This window comes from Natator depressus, chromosome 8, assembly GCF_965152275.1.
Source record: "Natator depressus isolate rNatDep1 chromosome 8, rNatDep2.hap1, whole genome shotgun sequence".
NCBI lineage: Eukaryota > Metazoa > Chordata > Testudines > Cheloniidae > Natator > Natator depressus.
In genome coordinates this window covers 28,491,927-28,511,947 of record NC_134241.1, presented here as the reverse complement: position 1 = coordinate 28,511,947, position 20,021 = coordinate 28,491,927, and the positions used below count along the sequence as shown (strand labels likewise).

At 43.4% G+C, this 20,021-nt stretch overlaps 1 protein-coding gene across 13 annotated transcripts in view; it reads right to left on the bottom strand.

The window, feature by feature from the left end:
• The window catches only part of TENM2 (teneurin transmembrane protein 2), a 1,431,609-nt gene that overhangs the window by 243,301 nt on the left and 1,168,287 nt on the right, over positions 1 to 20,021 (bottom strand). The window lies entirely within an intron of this gene.

The window sequence follows — 20,021 nt, the reverse complement described above, 5'->3', positions numbered from 1 at the left end:
TTTATTCAATAACTTGGTTTATAATAAAAGCTTGGTGGCAGAAATGGCCACTCCATTAATGAAGTAAATAAATACATATATTTCAAAGCAAAAATGTCACCTTGATAAGAAAGGCTGTAGTAAAGCTTGGACCATTGACTCTGGTCTCCAGTGTTTTTCAGGGCTAGACTGTTACATGCGGCAAATAGCACATGTTTAGCATTCATAATGAAGGTGAGGGGCACATCTATGATTACGCTGAAGTAGATCCAGATTTAGGAAGGGATTTTAGATCCTGGTGCAGCAGACACCAAGTTTATTATGCAAATCTGTGTCTGTGTGGGCAGTGATAGTCAGGCCAGACTTTCCTTTGCAGAGATGATCCTCAGAGTAGAAACACTGTCTGCTGGCAGCAATGCAACAATGCTTTGTAAGTGGAGATACTTGTAATGGATAAAGATACATAGGGTGTCTACTTAAACATAGACAAGAAACACAACAAATAAACAATATTAAATTACTCTTTTCATCAAGAAAAAGGATCTTCAGAAAACAATCCCTACCTTCTTTATGACAACCTCCCAGGGACCACCCCCAGTGTAAATATGGAAAAATCCACTGATTTCAATGGAGTTACTCTGGATTTACAAGGGATAAACTGAAAGCAGAATCAGGGTCATGTCAGGTCTGAATCTGATCTCTTTAACACCAATTTAAAGTAGGAGTAAATTAATTGAAATCAATGTAATTACACCAGAGTAAAAACAGTGTGAAGATAATCGAGCTCATAATCCTCAAGTGACATATTCAGCTCTCATGTATACTGTTGTATATCCAAAGTAACTTAACACATGGCAACTGAGTTATTCCAGATTTATACTGGTATACTGACAGCAGGATTTTGTGTCCAAGACTGTACCCACTGTACCATCAATTCTGGCTCTGATCATCTTGAAAACATGTATTATGATAAGTTTAAAATAATTTATTACTTTTGAGAGCACCTCCACAGGTGCAATATAAAACCTCAACTCAGATCGATGTTCCTGCTAACTGCATCACTATAATAAATACACCGTAGATTAGGAAAGTTGCTCAACCTACAATCACACACAGTCAACTGTGGCTTGGTTCACAAGCACATAATGCATTGTCACTGCACTCTTCTCATCTGCTCTCCCCTCCTAAGAGGCAGATTGCTTGCAAGAATTCAACAAACAGGAACAACGGACAGGGCAATAGGATGGAGAAGATACCAAATACTCTGATTTTTGCACTCGCCAGTCATTCAACACTTTAAAACAACAATGCAGCCCTTCCTTATTGTGGGAAGCTAGTTACAAACACAACCAAACAAACCCACAAAAGATTTTTTAAAGCCGATTACAACCTGGATCTGTCAAATCCAAAAGCATCCACTGAAACTGTGATTCTGCTCTGAAGAATGACACTGTAGAGTTCCATGTTTATTTGTATCTCACTGACTATGTATCAGATTAACTCAGTGTAAAGATTTTGTCCATATGCCCCCGCAGAGCTGTGATGTTTGCCACTTCCCCATAGCCTGCTCCTCCTACTGCCCTCCTACACAGCAGCATTGCCTCTCCATTAACCTCTGCAGGGCTTTATTCTTCTCAATGAGCCCCACACATGGCCTGTATTGTCCCCATGCACCTTCTGGGTATATTCCCAGTACCTGCTATGCTCTTCTACTCCCCAACCACTCAGCTTTTAAAACTTGAATGTGGTAGGGAAGTATAGTGAGGGCCAAGGATGTGGGGAGCATGGTAGCTATATGTGAAAGGGCCTGGTGTCTCTGGGTGGGGTCCTGGGGAACAGGACTGTGGGGAGGTTTGGATGAAGCCTCACGCAAGCATAGGGCTTTAAGGGAGAATAGGGACTTGTGTGAGACTGGAAGGAGCCATGATGAATGTATGGTGTGGGAGAGGAGCCATGATGGGTGTATGGTGGGGGAGAGGGGAATTTGAGCTACCTAAAAGGTGATGAGGAAAAAGGGGGACTTGAGTTCAGAGGGGGGCCTTGGGAAGAGAAGTACAGGGGAGAGGAATTCTGATCTGACAAACCACCTATTTACTGCCAGTCAGAGAAGAACTGAGCTGGCGGGGGAAACACAGAAGCACCAGGGAACCCTTCATAGGTTCCTTGCACAGCTGCAGGATGCCCCCCACACCACCAATCACATCACAAAACTGACCACATTTCACTTTGAAATGTCAAAAGTGACCTCTGTGCAGGATGTTATCAGAATAAGTATGCATGAAGTTTGTGGGGACTGTGGTTGTAAGTTAGAAGAACAAAAAGAAATGTGAGAATTTTTTTTTAAAGCATGTTTAAATATTTCTTCAGCAAACGTTACTATCTATTTATCTATATATAGATAAGAAAGATATAAATATCGGTGACACATAGATACTTCATGCACAACACAATTTATATAAAACACATACTATAGGTATATACTGAGAGACACATTTGCATTTAAAAAAGGACTAAAATCCCTTCATACAGAAGTTAATTGTCCTATGAAGAATTAGTTTGTCAAAGAGAATAATTCAACCATTAAAGTATCAGATGGAGGGATTTTAGTCTTATTGTAAATGCAATCCCTCTCTCAGTATATACCTATAATATGTGTTTTATATATATTGTGTTTGAACATGAGGTACCTGTCATTCCTATTATATACCTACACAAACAGGCACCATATGCGTAAACACACACACAGAGCACTATCTCCTCTGTACATATAAACCCACGCCACTGACGCAAACAGGACAAAACTTGTGAGAACATGCTATTTTAGTATGTTTCTTGGCCTGCAGCACATAATCAATATGCAAGGAACTGCACGGTTTAGTAGCCAAGAAAATGCCATTAGGCAAGGAAACAATCATTTAGAATCAACACATAAATATTGTTATGACACTTAATATCCATTCAAGTAGATTCTGAAGCCTCTCAGCAGCAACCAAGTTTCCAACGAAGCATTACCTAAAACCAGCACATCAGTCCTTGAAAGGCTCAGGGTTTCTTAAATGCTGGGTTCCCTAGACCCCTGAGGCAAAGCTTTTTAAAAATGCAAGTGTTAAGGCAGACTGTCATGCATGTTGCCTTAAGTACCAGAATAGCTTGTCACTGCCATCTTGAAACTCTTAACAAAGACACAGTTGGACACACAGAAGCACAGTAATTGAAAGCTGCCTGACAGGAAGGTAGTATGTTAGACTGAAAGGCAGGTGCCAGCCTTTAGGGCATCTTATTCTGTCACAGCATTAAACAGAACATAAAAGGGGCTATGTGCAGGAGGCTTCAGTTAAAAGTAACTAAAGCAGGTAGAGAAAAAGAAAACATCAGTACAGTACAATGGCTGCATTATCATCATATTGTTTAATGAGTGGCAACACTTTTTCAGAGGACAAAGTTCACATTCTAAAGCAAAACAACTACACTGGGTGCAGGGAGGGCGAGGTGAGCCTGAATCTTAAACAGGGTACCAGTGCTATGTCTGCAGCTGGACATGTCTTCATCTAGTCAAAAAGACACCAATAGTTTGATCCTACCCTAAGAAAGACAAGCATGAATTGCCACATATTGGAGCTTGTAAAATTAGCAACGGCACTGACTTGACACAGTATACAACAAAGTGCTTTAGTACACAGCCCTTGTTAAAAATAAAAATAATCAGTGAGAATAACTTCAGATGTGAACATACCACAATGAATTGGGTAGTAACATGCATGTGTACTTGCACTAGATAACAGAACAGGAGTACTTGTGACACCTTAGAGACGAACAAATTTATTTGAGCATAAGCTTTTGTGAGCTACAGCTCACTTCATCGGAAGCATGCAGTGGAAAATACAGTGGGGAGATTTATATACACAGAGTACATGAAACAATGGGTGTTACCATACACACTGTAAGGAGAGTGATCAGGTAAGGTGAGCTATTACCAGCAGGAGAGCGGGGGGGGGGGGGGACCTTTTGTAATGATAATCAAGGTGGGCCATTTCCAGCAGTTGACAAGAACGTCTGAGGAACAGTGGGGGGGGGATAAACATGGGGAAATAGTTTTAATCTGATCCCACTGAGGGTTACCAAAAGAAACTACACCATTTGCTCAAGAAACTCCCTGAAAAACCACAAGAACAAATCTGCACAGACACACCCCTGGAACCCCGACCAGGGGTATTCTGTCTGCTACCGAAGATCTATAAACCTGGAAATCCTGGACGCCCCATCATCTCAGGCATTGGCACCCTGACAGCAGGATTGTCTGGCTATGTAGACTCCCTCCTCAGGCCCTACGCTACCAGCACTCCCAGCTGTCTTCGAGACACCACTGACTTCCTGAGAAAACTACAATCCATCGGTGATCTTCCTGAAAATACCATCCTAGCCACTATGGATGTAGAAGCCCCCTACACCAACATTCCACACAAAGATGGACTACAAGCCATCAGGAACACTATCCCCGATAATGTCATGGCAAACCTGGTGGCTGAACTTTGTGACTTTGTCCTCACCCATAACTATTTCACATTTGGGGACAATGTATACCTTCAAATGAGCAGCTCTGCCATGGGTACCCACATGGCCCCACAGTATGCCAACATTTTTATGGCTGACTTAGAACAATGAGTTGCGAACCAGCTGAGCAGCGAACAGCAGAGCAGCTAACAAAAGGAGTTTGCCTGGGATCTGTCTGAGAAGAGGTATGCTAAGGGCTGCATTAAGGAGGCTGTGTTGGTGAGTATCTGAGTGTTTGTTGTGAGGACAGTGTGACTGTGTGCTGTGTGCTTGATTGGTTGTTTGAAAAGGGGGGGAACTGGGTGTGCTTTGTTCCAGGTGAGCCTCAAGTGGGCCTGACTGCATAAAAAGCCAGTCAGTTGCGAACCAGCTGAGCAGCGAACAAAAGGAGTTTGCCTGGGAGTTCGCCTGGGGAGAGCCCACTGACATCTTGCCGGCTTACATCTTACCGGATTCTCTGAGTAATTACTACAACTCCTGAGGAAGCTCATAGAAGGAAGGTAATATGGATGGGGGGTGTTCAGCTGTTGTGACCTGCACTGGATGTGCTATGTTTGTCTTTCTTCCACAGGACAGATGCGACTTTGTACAAAGTGCAAGCTGGTCTCCATACTGGAAGAGAAGGTTCAAGGTCTGGAGCAACAGGTATCGACCCTGTGTTGCATAAGAGAAACTGAAGATTTCCTGGATGGATGTCAGGATAGGCTTCTACAGGCACAAGGTTCTGAAGATTCAGACAGGCTGCACATCGGGGACAGAAGGATGGTGAAGAAATTTGGCATCATGTGACCTCCAGAAGAAAAAAGGGGAACGTCCATGTACCAGCAGGGCAGATACAGGTAAGTAACCATTTTCATGTTCTCTCCACAGGTACTAATGCGGAGAGTGGACCAGATGATACGTCTGAGGGAAGGGAGCAGGAGACTCCGCCGACTGGAAGGCATGGGATGCACTGTCCTAGGGTTGGGGGTTCCACGACCACCGCTCCCAAGAGAAGGAGGCGGGTGGTGGTGGTCGGGGACTCTCTCCTCAGGGGAACTGAGTCATCTATCTGCCGCCCCGACCGGGAAAACCGAGAAGTCTGCTGCTTGCCAAGAGCTAACATTCACGATGTGACGGAGAGACTGCCAAGACTCATCAAGCCCTCAGATCACTACCCCTTCCTGCTTCTTCACGTGGGCACCAATGATACTGCCAAGAATGACCTTGAGCGGATCACTGCGGACTACGTGGCTCTGGGAAGAAGGATAAAGGAGTTTGAGGTGCAAGTGGTGTTCTCGTCCATCCTCCCCGTGGAAGGAAAAGGCCTGGGTAGAGACCGTCGAATCGTGGAAGTCAACGAACGGCTACGCAGGTGGTGTCGGAGAGAAGGCTTTGGATTCTTTGATCATGGGATGGTGTTCCAAGAAGGAGTGCTAGGCAGAGACGGGCTCCACCTAACAAAGAGAGGGAACAGCATCTTCGCAAGCAGGCTGGCTAACCTAGTGAGGAGGGCTTTAAACTAGGTTCACCGGTGGAAGGAGACCAAAGCCCTGAGGTAAGTGGGGAAGAGGAACACCGGGAGGAGGCACGAGCAGGAGCGCGTGAGAGGGGAGGGCTCCTGCCTCATACTGAGAAAGAGGGGCGATCAGCAGGTTACCTCAAGTGCCTATATACAAATGCACGAAGCCTGGGAAACAAGCAGGGAGAACTGGAAGTCCTGGCACAGTCAAGGAATTATGATGTGATTGGAATAACAGAGACTTGGTGGGATAACTCACATGACTGGAGTACTGTCATGGATGGATATAAGCTGTTCAGGAAGGACAGGCAGGGCAGAAAAGGTGGGGGAGTTGCACTGTATGTAAGAGAGCAGTATGACTGCTCAGAGCTCAAGTATGAAACTGCAGAAAAACCTGAGAGTCTCTGGATTAAGTTTAGAAGTGTGAGCAACAAGGGTGATGTCGTGGTGGGAGTCTACTATAGACCACCAGACCAGGGGGATGAGGTGGACGAGGCTTTTTTCCGGCAACTCGCAGAAGTTACTAGATCGCAGGCCCTCATGGGAGGGAGTTCCCATGGGAGACTTCAATCACCCTGATATCTGCTGGGAGAGCAATGCAGCAGTGCACAGGCAATCCAGGAAGTTTTTGGAAAATGGAGGGGACAATTTCCTGGTGCAAGTGCTGGAGGAACCAACTAGGGGCAGAGCTCTTCTTGACCTGCTGCTCACAAACTGGGAAGAATTAGTAGGAGAAGCAAAAGTGGATGGGAACCTGGGAGGCAGTGACCATGAAATGGTCGAGTTCAGGATCCTAACACAAGGAAGAAAGGAGAGCAGCAGAATACACACCCTGGACTTCAGAAAAGCAGACTTTGACTCCCTCAGGGAACTGATGGGCAGGATCCCCTGGGAGAATAACATGAGGGAGAAAGGAGTCCAGGAGAGCTGGCTGTATTTTAAAGAATCCTTATTGAGGTTACAGGGACAAACCATCCCGATGTGTAGAAAGAATTGTAAATATGGCAGGTGACCAGCTTGGCTTAACAGTGAAATCCTTGCTGCTCTTAAATACAAAAAAGAAGCTTACAAGAAGTGGAAGATTGGACAAATGACCAGGGATGAGTATAAAAATATTGCTCGGGCTTGCAGGAGTGAAATCAGGAAGGCCAAATCACACCTGGAGTTGCAGCTAGCAAGAGATGTTAAGAGTAACAAGAAGGGTTTCTTCAGGTATGTTAGCAACAAGAAGAAAGTCAAGGAAAGTGTGGGCCCCTTACTGAATGAGGGAGGCAACCTAGTGACAGAGGATGTGGAAAAAGCTAATGTACTCAATGCTTTTTTTTGCCTCTGTCTTCACGAACAAGGTCAGCTCCCAGACTGCTGCGCTGGGCAACACAGCATGGGGAGGAGGTGGCCAGCCCTCTGTGGAGAAAGAAGTGGTTTGGGACTATTTAGAAAAGCTGGACGTGCACAAGTCCATGGGGCCGGATGCGTTGCATCCGAGAGTGCTAAAGGAGTTGGCGGATGTGATTGCAGAGCCATTGGTCATTATCTTTGAAAACTCATGGAGATCGGGGGAGGTCCCAGATGACTGGAAAAAGGCTAATGTAGTGCCCATCTTTAAAAAAGGGAAGGAGGAGGATCCTGGGAACTACAGGCCAGTCAGCCTCACCTCAGTCCCTGGAAAAATCATGGAGCAGGTCCTCAAGGAATCAATTCTGAAGCACTTAGAGGAGAGGAAAATGATCAGGAAGAGTCAGCATGGATTCACCAAGGGAAAGTCATGCCTAACTAATCTAATTGCCTTCTATGACGAGATAACTGGCTCTGTGGATGAAGGGAAAGCAGTGGACGTGTTGTTCCTTGACTTTAGGAAAGCTTTTGACACGGTCTCCCACAGTACTCTTGCCAGCAAGTTAAAGAAGTATGGGCTGGATGAATGGACGATAAGGTGGATAGAAAGCTGGCTAGATTGTCGGGCTCAACGGGTAGTGATCAATGGCTCCATGTCTAGTTGGCAGCCAGTATCAAGTGGAGTGCCCCAGGGGTCGGTCCTGGGGCCGGTTTTGTTCAATATCTTCATAAATGATCTGGAGGATGGTGTGGATTGCACCCTCAGCAAGTTTGCAGATGACACTAAACTGGGAGGAGTGGTAGATACGCTGGAGGGTAGAGATAGGATACAGAGGAATCTAGACAAATTGGAGGATTGGGCCAAAAGAAATCTGATGAGGTTCAACAAGGACAAGTGCAGAGTCCTGCACTTAGGACGGAAGAATCCAATGCACCGCTACAGACTAGGGACCGAATGGCTCGGCAGCAGTTCTGCAGAAAAGGACCTAGGGGTTACAGTGGACGAGAAGTTGGATATGAGTCAACAGTGTGCCCTTGTTGCCAAGAAGGCCAATGGCATTTTAGGATGTATAAGTAGGGGCATTGCCAGCAGATCGAGGGACGTGATCGTTCCCCTCTATTCGACATTGGTGAGGCCTCATCTGGAGTACTGTGTCCAGTTTTGGGCACCACACTACAAGAAGGATGTGGAAAAATTGGAAAGAGTCCAGTGGAGGGCAACAAAAATGATTAGGCGACTGGAACACATGACTTATGAGGAGAGGCTGAGGGAACTGGGGATGTTGAGTCTTCGGAAGAGAAGAATGAGGGGGGATTTGATAGCTGCTTTCAACTACCTGAAAGGGGGTTCCAAAGAGGATGGCTCTAGACTGTTCTCAGTGGTAGCAGATGACAGAACAAGGAGTAATGGTCTCAAGTTGCAGTGGGGGAGGTTTAGGTTGGATATTAGGAAAAACTTTTTCACTATGAGGGTGGTGAAACACTGGAATGCGTTACCTAGGGAGGTGGTGGAATCTCCTTCCCTAGAAGTTTTTAAGGTCAGGCTTGACAAAGCCCTGGCTGGGATGATTTAGTCGGGGATCGGTCCTGCTTTGAGCAGGGGGTTGGACTAGATGACCTCCTGAGGTCCCTTCCAACCCTGATATTCTATGATTCTTCCTCAGCTCTCGTCCCCTAATGCCCCTACTCTACTTGCGCTACATTGATGACATCTTCATCATCTGGACTCATGGAAAAGAAGCCCTTGAGGAATTCCACCACGATTTCAACAATTTCCATCCCACCATCAACCTCAGCCTGGACCAGTCCACACAAGAGATCCACTTCCTGGACACTATGGGGCTAATAAGCGATGGTCACATAAACACCACCCTATACCGGAAACCTACTGACCGCTATGCCTACCTACATGCCTCCAGCTTTCATCCAGACCACACCACATGATCCATTGTCTACAGCCAAGCTCTACAATACAACCACATTTGCTCCAACCCCTCAGACAGAGACAAACACCTACAAGATCTCTATCAAGCATTCTTACAACTACAATACCCACCTGCTGAAGTGAAGAAACAGATTGACAGAGCCAGAAGAGTACCCAGAAGTTACCTACTACAGGACAGGCCCAACAAAGAAAATAACAGAATGCCACTAGCCATCACCTTCAGCCCCCAACTAAAACCTCTCCAACGCATCATCAAGGATCTACAACCTATCCTGAAGGACGACCCATCACTCTCACAGATCTTGGGAGACAGGCCAGTCCTTGCTTACAGACAACCCCCAAACCTGAAGCAAATACTCACCAGCAACCACACACCACACAACAGAACCACTAACCCAGGAACCTATCCTTGCAACAAAGCCCGTTGCCAACTGTGTCCACATATCTATTCAGGGGACACCATCACAGGGCCTGATGACATCAGCCACACACTATCAGAGGCTCATTCATCTGCCAGCAATGCCCCTCTGCCATGTACATTGGCCAAACTGGACAGTCTCTACGTAAAAGAATAAATGGACACAAGTCAAGAATTATAACATTCAAAAACCAGTCGGAGAACACTTCAATCTCTTTGGTCACTCGATTACAGAGCTAAAAGTGGCAATTCAACTAAAAAACTTCAAAAACAGACTCCAATGAGAGACTGCTGAATTGGCATTAATTTGCAAACTGGATACAATTAACTTAGGCTTGAATAAAGACTGGGCGTGGATGGGTCATTACACAAAGTAAAACTATTTCCCCATGTTTATTCCCTCCCCCCCCCCCCCGCCGTTCCTCAGATGTTCTTGTCAACTACTGAAAATGGCCCACCTTGATTATCACTACAAAAGGTCCTCCCCCCGGCTCTCCTGCTGGTAATAGCTCACCTTACCTGATCACTCTCATTACAGTGTGTATGGTAACACCCATTGTTTCTTGTTCTCTGTGTATATAAATCTCCCCACTGTATTTTCCACTGCATGCATCCGATGAAGTGAGCTGTAGCTCACGAAAGCTTATGCTCAAATAAATTTGTTAGTCTCTAAGGTGCCACAAGTACTCCTTTTCTTTTTGTGGATACAGACTAACATGGCTGCTAATCTGAAACTTGCACTAGATAGAATCCGAACTACTCCACTGTGTGTCATAGACCCAGTATCTCCAGGCTGTTCTCCTTTAGCTGAAATTATAGTAGCCTGTCCCTTTGAAGAGGAAAGATTTGGTTTTATCTGCTGCAAAGTTCCAAGTGGCTATGGTGTGCAGAAATGCAAGACTGTTCAGGTCCCTTTTACTCAGATTCTTCCTTAAATTACAAAACATCTCAACAATAGAGCTATCCACATATATATTTAAATGTTACAAGGATAAAAGCCTAAATCCGGCCAATTAATCAGGGATGAAAAAACAACAATATTTTAATAACAAAAAAATCTTAAACATGTTCGCCTTTTGCCCCACAGCGGATTCCACTGTTGGTTTGTCATGTCCCAATCTTTACAAACTAGAATGAGAGCAAAGGATGAAAGCAGAAATCCTGCCTTCTAACAGCTAGAACATCCCTATCATTATTTGGAACTTCTCTCTTAAAGGGGTACTTTTGCCAGTGTGCCTCCTTCTCCTTTTCTGATAATCAAAGATTCTACATTCATTAGGTTAACCTAGAACTACATTAGTCTGCTAAACTGACCTTTCTAAAATGGCCCAAAAGCTTGGTCAACTGCTTGAAGATGCTTTTGGGCAAAGCGCATACTATCCTCAGGTTCTCCAACATGCTTCATTCATTTATTTATTAACTTATTTAGATAGGCCCAGAAGTCACATGGCAGCTGCCTTGGCGCACATGAAGTCTACTCAGCTTCCGTCTGGTAAAGAGGTGAGTGAAGGATCTGCTCCCTGACCGCAGGCCATCAAAGAGGGCAAGAGTGTGATGGACCCGTTGCCTCGCCCGCACCCCAAACCAGCCAGACATTCAAGGGGAAATGTACTGTACCCTGTGAATGGGTATAGCAGCAGCTGCTCTCCCTCTCTGTGCCCAGACCTCACTCACACATAATCCCTCCTGGAGCTGCCTGTACGTGATGCAGGTGCACACTGCCTTTAGTATGGAGCACCATGGAAACACCTTGAGCCCTTCTTAATTATATTACTTAACTCAAGGTGTTTCCATGGTGCTCATTGTCTTCATACCTGTTTGTCCATATGCATCCATGCTCACAGAGGTTCCTACAGATTTGCTTCCATCAGCAATGGCACATATGGGCATACTGCTTACAATAACACTGGCACAAATATACCCGCCTTCTGTTACTTTGACATTCACTTAGGGCTCTGATTCTTCACTGCCTGGGTAATAATTTATATCTATCCCAAGGGAGTGCAAAAGACAACCCAAATAGCAAAGAATTGTTGAAACAAGACACTAGAGTTTCTGACAACAACTGCCACACTGGGTCAGATCAGCGGCCCACCAGTCACCAACATTGTCCAGCACCAAATGCTTCACAAAAAAGTGAAAAAGACCACAAAAGACAGTAAATTATTATGGGATACACTGCCTCCAGGGAACATTTCCTCTTAAACTCCAATAGGCAGAGGTTGGATTATGAGCATCTGAAAATGTTATGAAGAGCTTATATAAGGGGGACTGTATAACAGGAAGCCCTTGACCAAATGACCCAGCGACCTGCTTTCCTTTGATCATACTTAGTTCCATTATTCAGAAAATGGGGAAAGAATATGAGTCATAATTGCATTTCCCAAACTGCTAACAAGAATACTTCATCTTTCTTCTATTTAATTACTACTAATTATTTTGACAATACTTGTAAAGTACCACTGGAGTCTGCAAGTGGATTTTAGGGCACTTTAAAGTATCACTCAAACTAGAAATCTTGGTCTCTCGAATTTCCAAAGGGTGCCCCTGAAGAACACAGGTGAAGACCAGCTGGTATGCACAATGTATATAATCTAAAAACTGCCAAGTATAGGACTTGAACTTACAGTGCATAGGAGCAGCTCAGGTTCAGAGAACATCACATTGAGCCATCCAGTTACTGTGATAAACTACGTGCAAACCCTCCACCTTCAACAGAACCCTAGTCTTTTTGCACATGCATATTTCAGTCTTTGAGGTGTGTGAGTTGAGCTCATGCTGACCTGGAGTTCCAAACTTCACCCATAATAACTTTAGCAATATTGTTTCCCCAAAAGGGCAATGCATACCATGCACTAGTTGAGATAAGTTTGGGGAGGATTATAACCATCCTTTGAGCCTCATATGTGGGTGCGCACACACATAAAATGTTAGAAGAACCAGATGATTTTGTAAACAGCTGATTGTGTGTGTGTGTGTGTGTGTGTGTGTGTGTGTGTGTGTGTGTGTGTGAATCTTTACTCAAATGACCTCAAATTTGGACCACTAACCTTACACCACACCCCAATACGGCATGACAGATTTAAAGACAATCCAAGTTCAAATGTGGATTTTAGAGCCCATAGAATTGTTGCCTTGTCAACAGCAACCAACTCTCCACCTTAACTGCAGCAGAGCTGCCACTCTGCCATAATGTTCCCTGAAGCCTATAGACAGCTCCCTGCCAACAATCCCAAATATACAGTATATAGAAGTGAACATCTAACAAAATATATGCAACCCATAGAATGGAAGGAATCAGTCAAAAATATTCTTGCAATGAAGAAGAATGGGCCTAATTTCTATTGCTATTTAAGAATTTTCCTTTCTTTCTGAACTAAGCATTGCTAATTACAGTGATGCAGGCTTAATTCATAGCAATATAAATAACATCAGGCATAAGAACTAGCATTAGGGTATCATGCAATCTCAGACAAATATCCTTTCAAAGAAAATCTATAATAGCTCTTGGGTTACCCTCATTTATGAGCCATTATGCCTTTGACTGGCATCTGCAAATGGCCCAGTGTGAAGTTTCCGTAACAAAGACGACTATTACAGGGCAGGGAATGATGTAAACTTTCACTGTAAAGTGATAGTGCTCTCACTGTGTGCTCCCATAAAGAATCCCTCAAAAGTGTTTCAACCTTTAAAGTTGAAAACTGCGTCTTTGGCCATATCAGAATGGTGAAAATCATATCAGTGTTCAAAGTTAGCATTCTCATTATTCAATTGCATAAAAAGTACTGATTGGAGAAGCAATAAATGAACACCTCCTAACTGGAAAATGTGGAATCCCAGCACTTTTTCAAAGGAGGAGAAGACCATCTGAAACAGACTGCAGGGAGAATAATAAAAGTTAAAGAGCATTAAACTGCAGCTTTGAGCTTAAAGGTGAAGCAGCTCAGTATTCTAGAAATGAACCTTAGAGGAAGCATCTTGATGTGCCATGGTAGTGTACTCATGTGGTTTTAGTTAAGGATATATGACCTCTTCCATTAGATACCTCAGCTACTTTAAAGAAGATAAGGAGTACTTGTGGCACCTTAGAGACTAACCAATTTATTTGAGCATAAGCTTTCGTGAGCTATATCTCACTTCATTGGATGCATCCGATGAAGTGAGCTGTAGCTCACGAAAGCTTATGCTCAAATAAATTGGTTAGTCTCTAAGGTGCCACAAGTACTCCTTTTCTTTTTGCGAATACAGACTAACACGGCTGTTACTCTGAAACCTGTCTTTAAAGAAGATGTAACAACTTATTCTGGCCTAAAATTTCACATACTCCTCTTAAGAGCAAGGTGTATGCATGCAATGATTGTAAGAAGGAAGGTTATGTGGGGAGGATGCATCAAATTTACTTAAATAATAATAATTTGAGTGATTTTTCAGTGTAAATTTAAAACTATGTATTTTACCAGTGTATATTTTTTCTTTTGCATATACGTTAAAGAGCTATGATTAAGAAAACCCAAGCTGAAACATATGCCATTTACCCATAATCCCATAAAACCAATAATGACCTAATCAAATTGGACACATTTATTTATTTATTTATTTTTAATAACTCAGCTCCATCCCAAACTACTCTCATAAAACAACAACAAAATAAAACAAAAAAATAAAAAAAACAAACAAAAAAACCCTCACAACACTGAAATAAGACCCAAGTAGTGAAGACTGACATTTAAAAAGTATCTGCTGTACCTTCCAATGGACCACAGGATTAGTAAGGGGGGAGTGGAGAGATGGGTTTCCAAAGGCCACAGCAGAGGAGAAAGGAGAGCAGTCTTATTTGGAGCAAAGGATACCGCAGATTTACACTGCAACACTCAGCTACAGCCTCCATTCGGATTTATAACTTTATTGTGTGCCTTCCATACTCAGACAAGGAAGTATATGGAATCTAAACTGATATCTGAATTTTGTGTCTCTAACATAATTTTTTCCTGTAAAATAGCTATGTTACTATTCACTTAATTGTCTTTTTCATAGCCAGAAATGTAATTGTTGGTAATGTGCATTTTGGCGTGGAGCAGAATTTATTCAAGGTAACTGAAAAGCTGAAAAAGCAAGAGTTGTAAAACTCTCCTCCCTCTCAAATGCACAGCATAGGTTGTAAATGGTGACTTTGCCTATTGAGCAGGTCCAATATTGAGATTAATAAGCTGACAAGTTTCAAGGAAGACTAAGAAAACTGCAAAATTAAAGTGCATTGCAACGTGAAGAGCCAGTGGCTTGGTGGGATCAGTGCAATGCAGCGAGGTAAAGCTATAAAATAAAGACTGAACTGAAAGGGCAACATAAAGGTCTCATTCGTTTCTGCATTGGCTCTAATAAGAATTTAGAGGCCGCATTAGTTTTGGAACATGGGTAAGAATTACAGACTCATTTTGAAAGTTACAGATGGATTTGGTTCTGCAGGTATCAATTTTAGTAAAACTTACTAGAAATCATAAAAAGGAAAAAAAACAAAACCTTTTCCTGGGTTAATATTCTTATGATGGAGTTTATCATCAAGACCTGTCAGCTATTTAATCTTAGATAGTAAGAAAAATCAATCATGGAACAACTTTGCAATGATCTTAAGCACAGCAGAGTGAGAATGTTTGTTGTGAAAAGCCTGTGTGTATCAATGACTTCAATTCATAACCCCCGAATATCCTATATCAGCTAAGAATACTGGTATTAGCAAACCGATCTTTTGTTTTCAAGGTGAATTTGTGTGTTGCTGGAGATTTTATTATCAAAAAAGAAAATTCAAGGATCTCTCATCTATAATTAAACTGACATGGCTACAAGGCACACAATTGGAAAATAAGGCTGATGACAAGTCCTGTGAAATTTTATCTTGTTAATTCTGTAAGACTCCTTAGCAATCAAATGCAGTCTATATATCATGCAGATGTAAATCACATAAATATACATATGCCAATATACATATTTTCACTTTTTTTCTCTGTTGTCCCTGTCTTGTTCCTGAAGGGTGTAGACATCTTGTACACTGAAGGTGCAATCCTAAAAAACCCTTCCTTACATAGGTAGTCACATTGACCTCTGTCATAAATATAAAGGGAAGGGTAACAACCTTCCTGTATACAGTACTATAAAATCCCTCCTGGCCAGAGGCACAATATCCTTTTACCTGTAAAGGGTTAAGAAGCTCAGGTAACCTGGCTGGCACCTGAACAGAAGGACCAATAAGGGGACAAGATACTTTCAAATCGGGGGGGGGGGGGGAGGGGGAGGAGCGGGGTTTGTCTGTCTGTTCTGTGTGCTTGCTGGAGAGAGATCACGAAAGCAAGCAATCCAACTCCATTAGAATTAGTAAGTACTAGCAAGGAAATGCGTCCGTTTACTTTTGTTTTGGCTTCTGATTTTCTCTGTGCTGAGAGGAAGGTGTATTCCTGGTTTTCTTTTTGTAACTTTAAAGTTTTTGCCGAGAGGGAAATCCTCTGTGTTTTAAATCTGATTGCCCTGTGGGATTAGCTTCCCTTCTAATTTTACAGAGGTGCTTCTTTTACCAGTTTTCTTTCTAATAAAGTTCTGCTTCTTTTAAGAGCCTGACTGATTTCTCTATTGTCCTAAGACCTAGGGGTTTGGGTCTGTGATCACTTTGTAACCAATTGGTTAGGATATTATTCTCAAGCCTCCCCAGGAAAGGGGGTGTAAGGGCTTGGGGGGATATTTTGGGGGAATAGGAACTCCAAGTGGTCCTTTCCCTGATTCTTTGTTAAATCACTTGGTGGTGGCAGCGTACCCTCCAAGGACAAAGAGTTTGTGCCTTAGGGAAGTTTTACCCTAAGCAGGTAGAAATAAGCATAGGGGGTCTTTCATGCAGGTCCCCACATCTGTACCCTAGAGTTCAGAGTGGGAAAGGAACCCTGACAACCTCAAAAAACACAAGTAAGGATTAACTATGCTAAGGTTGCAGGATTGTGTACCCTAGACAACAAATATGGTTTAGTGGTTACAGCAGAGAATTGGGATTGCATTTTGTCTTCCTTGCTCTGCCACTCATCCCTGACATCTAACACTCTATGAATAACATCCCTTGGGCTCCTATATCATGACCAATATGAATTCAGAAAATGCACTATGGAATTCCCACCAGGTATGTAGTGGTTGGTAAATTGGAGAATTTAAAACTTGGTTCATCATGGTTATGTGTTCCAAGTATTTTGTGTATTGAAGAACAACAGTCTACTCTCTAGAAGAGTTCTTAAATAGACGGACACTATCTCCCTTTGCATTTTAGCCTCAGACAGTGAATTTCCCGGCAGGATCAGGCCATCCCAAAGAGGACTCGAATTTTTATCTAGGCAGTTCTCAGTAATAGATGCTAGTTCCACTTTACTATGTAAGATCAAGTTCCACATAGTAGCAGATTTATTCTCAACAGATCTGGCACTTAAGAATAGTGTCTTGGCAGTTGGTCAAAAATATTCTTATCTGTTACAACTTTCTTAGTAAAAGAAATCGGCACCAGAGCCATCATCTCCAATTTTCAATTTGGTCACCTGAAACTTCTGATAACCCTCACTTCCCTCTGGCTTTTGTGCTCAGCTCCTCCACAGCATCCCTGGCCCATATCAGAGTCTTAGCAGGGCAGAATAATATGAAGTAGAGGTACAGAATGTATTTAGTGAGTCCCAAAATAGGTCTAAATCTACAGAGTATAATATTCCTTGGACCCTGAAATGGCAAATATTGAAGCCAAGCTCCTGATAATATATAAAAACAAAGTTAGATGTGTTCCTTTTTATCCTCCACATCAACTGCCTGGTTTTGCCCTCAGGTCTAACTGTGTCACTGTCACAAAGCTAACAGGAGCAGCGTGAGCATAACTGAAGGTAGACCTGCTCCCCAACTCTCCAATACTAGTCTTCTCCAGAACAAATCATTGCAGTATAGCAACTCTGACTAATGGACCATAACAGCTCCACGCTCTAGATTCAGCATAAAACCAACCCAAACCACACTCATTCCCAGGCAGTTTATGTAGCCACTGCCATTTACTTGATTGATTCAAGTCTAAGTTCAGCAATAACGACTGACCTCTAGAGCACCACAGAAAGAACCCAATCTTAAACCAATCTCTAGCTATTAGAGAGCAGGACAAGACCAAAGGAGAGGGAGGAATAGGGGCTGATTATCTCACATCTGCCTACTGCCTTCAGCTGAACCATTTGGTACTGGCCACAGCCAGAGACTGAAGAAGATGGACCTTGGCCTGATCCAGTATGGCAATTCCTGTATTCTTAGAAAGGTTCCAGTTCATGTCAAATCCCAACAGCCATGGCTGCCCTTCAAACCAAAACCACGAATGAGTGACACCACGTGGAAAACAATCCAACTTCTCAACCAATAATTAACCTATGCAAACATGGGTGTGCAAGTACATCCCACCACCAATCCACTTTCCCATCTGCTCCATTCTCTTACTTCATAGCATTACTGTAGCGAGGCAGAATGGCCTCCCTCCGACCTGGAGAGCAAGAAACCACTACACTCCCCGTGGTGAGCGGAGCTAAATCCGCCCCACCCCACCCCACCCCTCCAGAAGTCCTGGGGCAGGACAGGAAGTATAAAATGAGAGCCCTGCAGCTCAGCTGGTGCTGGAGACTAGCAGGGCAGACTTCTCTTCCAGGATCCCTGACTTGGCCCTAAGTGGAGCTATGCCCTGCAGTCGGAGGAGGCAGACAAGTGCCCCGAGGAGCTGTGGGGACTACTGGCTGCCGAGTAACCAGAGGGGACAGAGGACCTTTGGACTATGGAGCCCCCCTACACCCAGGCTGTGGTAGAGAGTGGTCAAGGGGAACCAGATTTTAGTCCAGGTTTTGCTGCCAGACAGTGAGTCAGCGTGTTTTGGCAGGATCCCCACTGACCCAGTGGCAGGATTCCCTGGAACTGTTACGGCCCTGGACTGGGAGTAGGGTGAGCCCAGGTCCCCTTACTGCCAACCCCATCCCCGGGGTGGCAGCCTACCTACCTTAGGCCAGCCAGGAAGCTGGGCCATAGACAGTTTGCTGTCTGCCCCTGGCAGAAGGCTCTTGGCTAAAGACTGCTTGGGCTCTGCCCCGCCCATAGGGCCAGAGCTTCCTTATAGACTGCCACGATAGACTGTTAATTGCTGTCTGTCCCAGGCAGAAGGCTGTGGGCTAAAGACTGTTTGCACTCTGCCCCCTCCACCCCAGAGGGCCAGAGCTTCCCCATAGACTGATTACTACCCGCCTGTAGTGAGGTGGAGTGGCCTCCCTCCCCATTTGAGAATGAGGGACACTACAATTATGTTTACCGAAATGTATAAAGTACAATAACTTTCTAATCTATTCTTATGGGCACCCACAATTGCAGATACAAGACACTTGCTCTATGACACCCTCAAATAAGTCCTGTATGTTTCAATAACCAGCCTGCCCACTCGAAAGATAGGAGTGGGCAGAAAGAGCAGTGGGTTGGTGCCAGTGAACAGATGTATCACCACAGTTGCTAATTCTAATTTCCATGAGACCAGCTTTGCCAGTGTTTCTGATATTTAAAGCACAAGTTAGAATTAAGATGAAAAAAAATGACAATGAAACTGAACGTTTAGAAATGCAGTATGTCAGAAAACGTCTTTTTGTATTGATTTATTTTGGCGATCATAAGTGTTGCACTTTTTTTTTTCTTCTATACATAACTGTGTGCCCCACAGGCATCAAGCCGCTAGTGTGCACGGGAAGGATTAAAGTGAGTCTGCATGTTGGATGAAATATAAATTAAAATTAAACTTCTGTCAATCTTGAATCAGGGATTGTTTCTAAAGGTCTCCCAAAACACTAAATTTCAAATGAGTCTTCATTTATTACTTCAGGATAGGCCAAACGCATAATTTATCAGTGACAGTCAATATACTCTTATAAGTAAGTTCCCCCTGAGCTTTGGAGTAAAAATATGTTATGCTAATTCTATTAGTTAGGTACACAAGAGCTGTCTGAATGAATAAACAAGTATTAAAATAAGAGACAAACAAAGAGATGTCTAGCTGTCCATTTATCAATGCCAAATGAACAACAGCTATTCTAAACTAAATATATATTTTTATGTTGTGTTAGGTAAAAGATGAATTGACATAATGTTAATAAAATATATTTCTTTTCTTTTAACCAAATTCATATGTATTTTCTTAGCTGTTCTTTTTCAATGCAGTTGATTTTATACATATTTATGTAACATTGCAGTACTTTCAGTATAAGGCAGCCTTGAGTTTC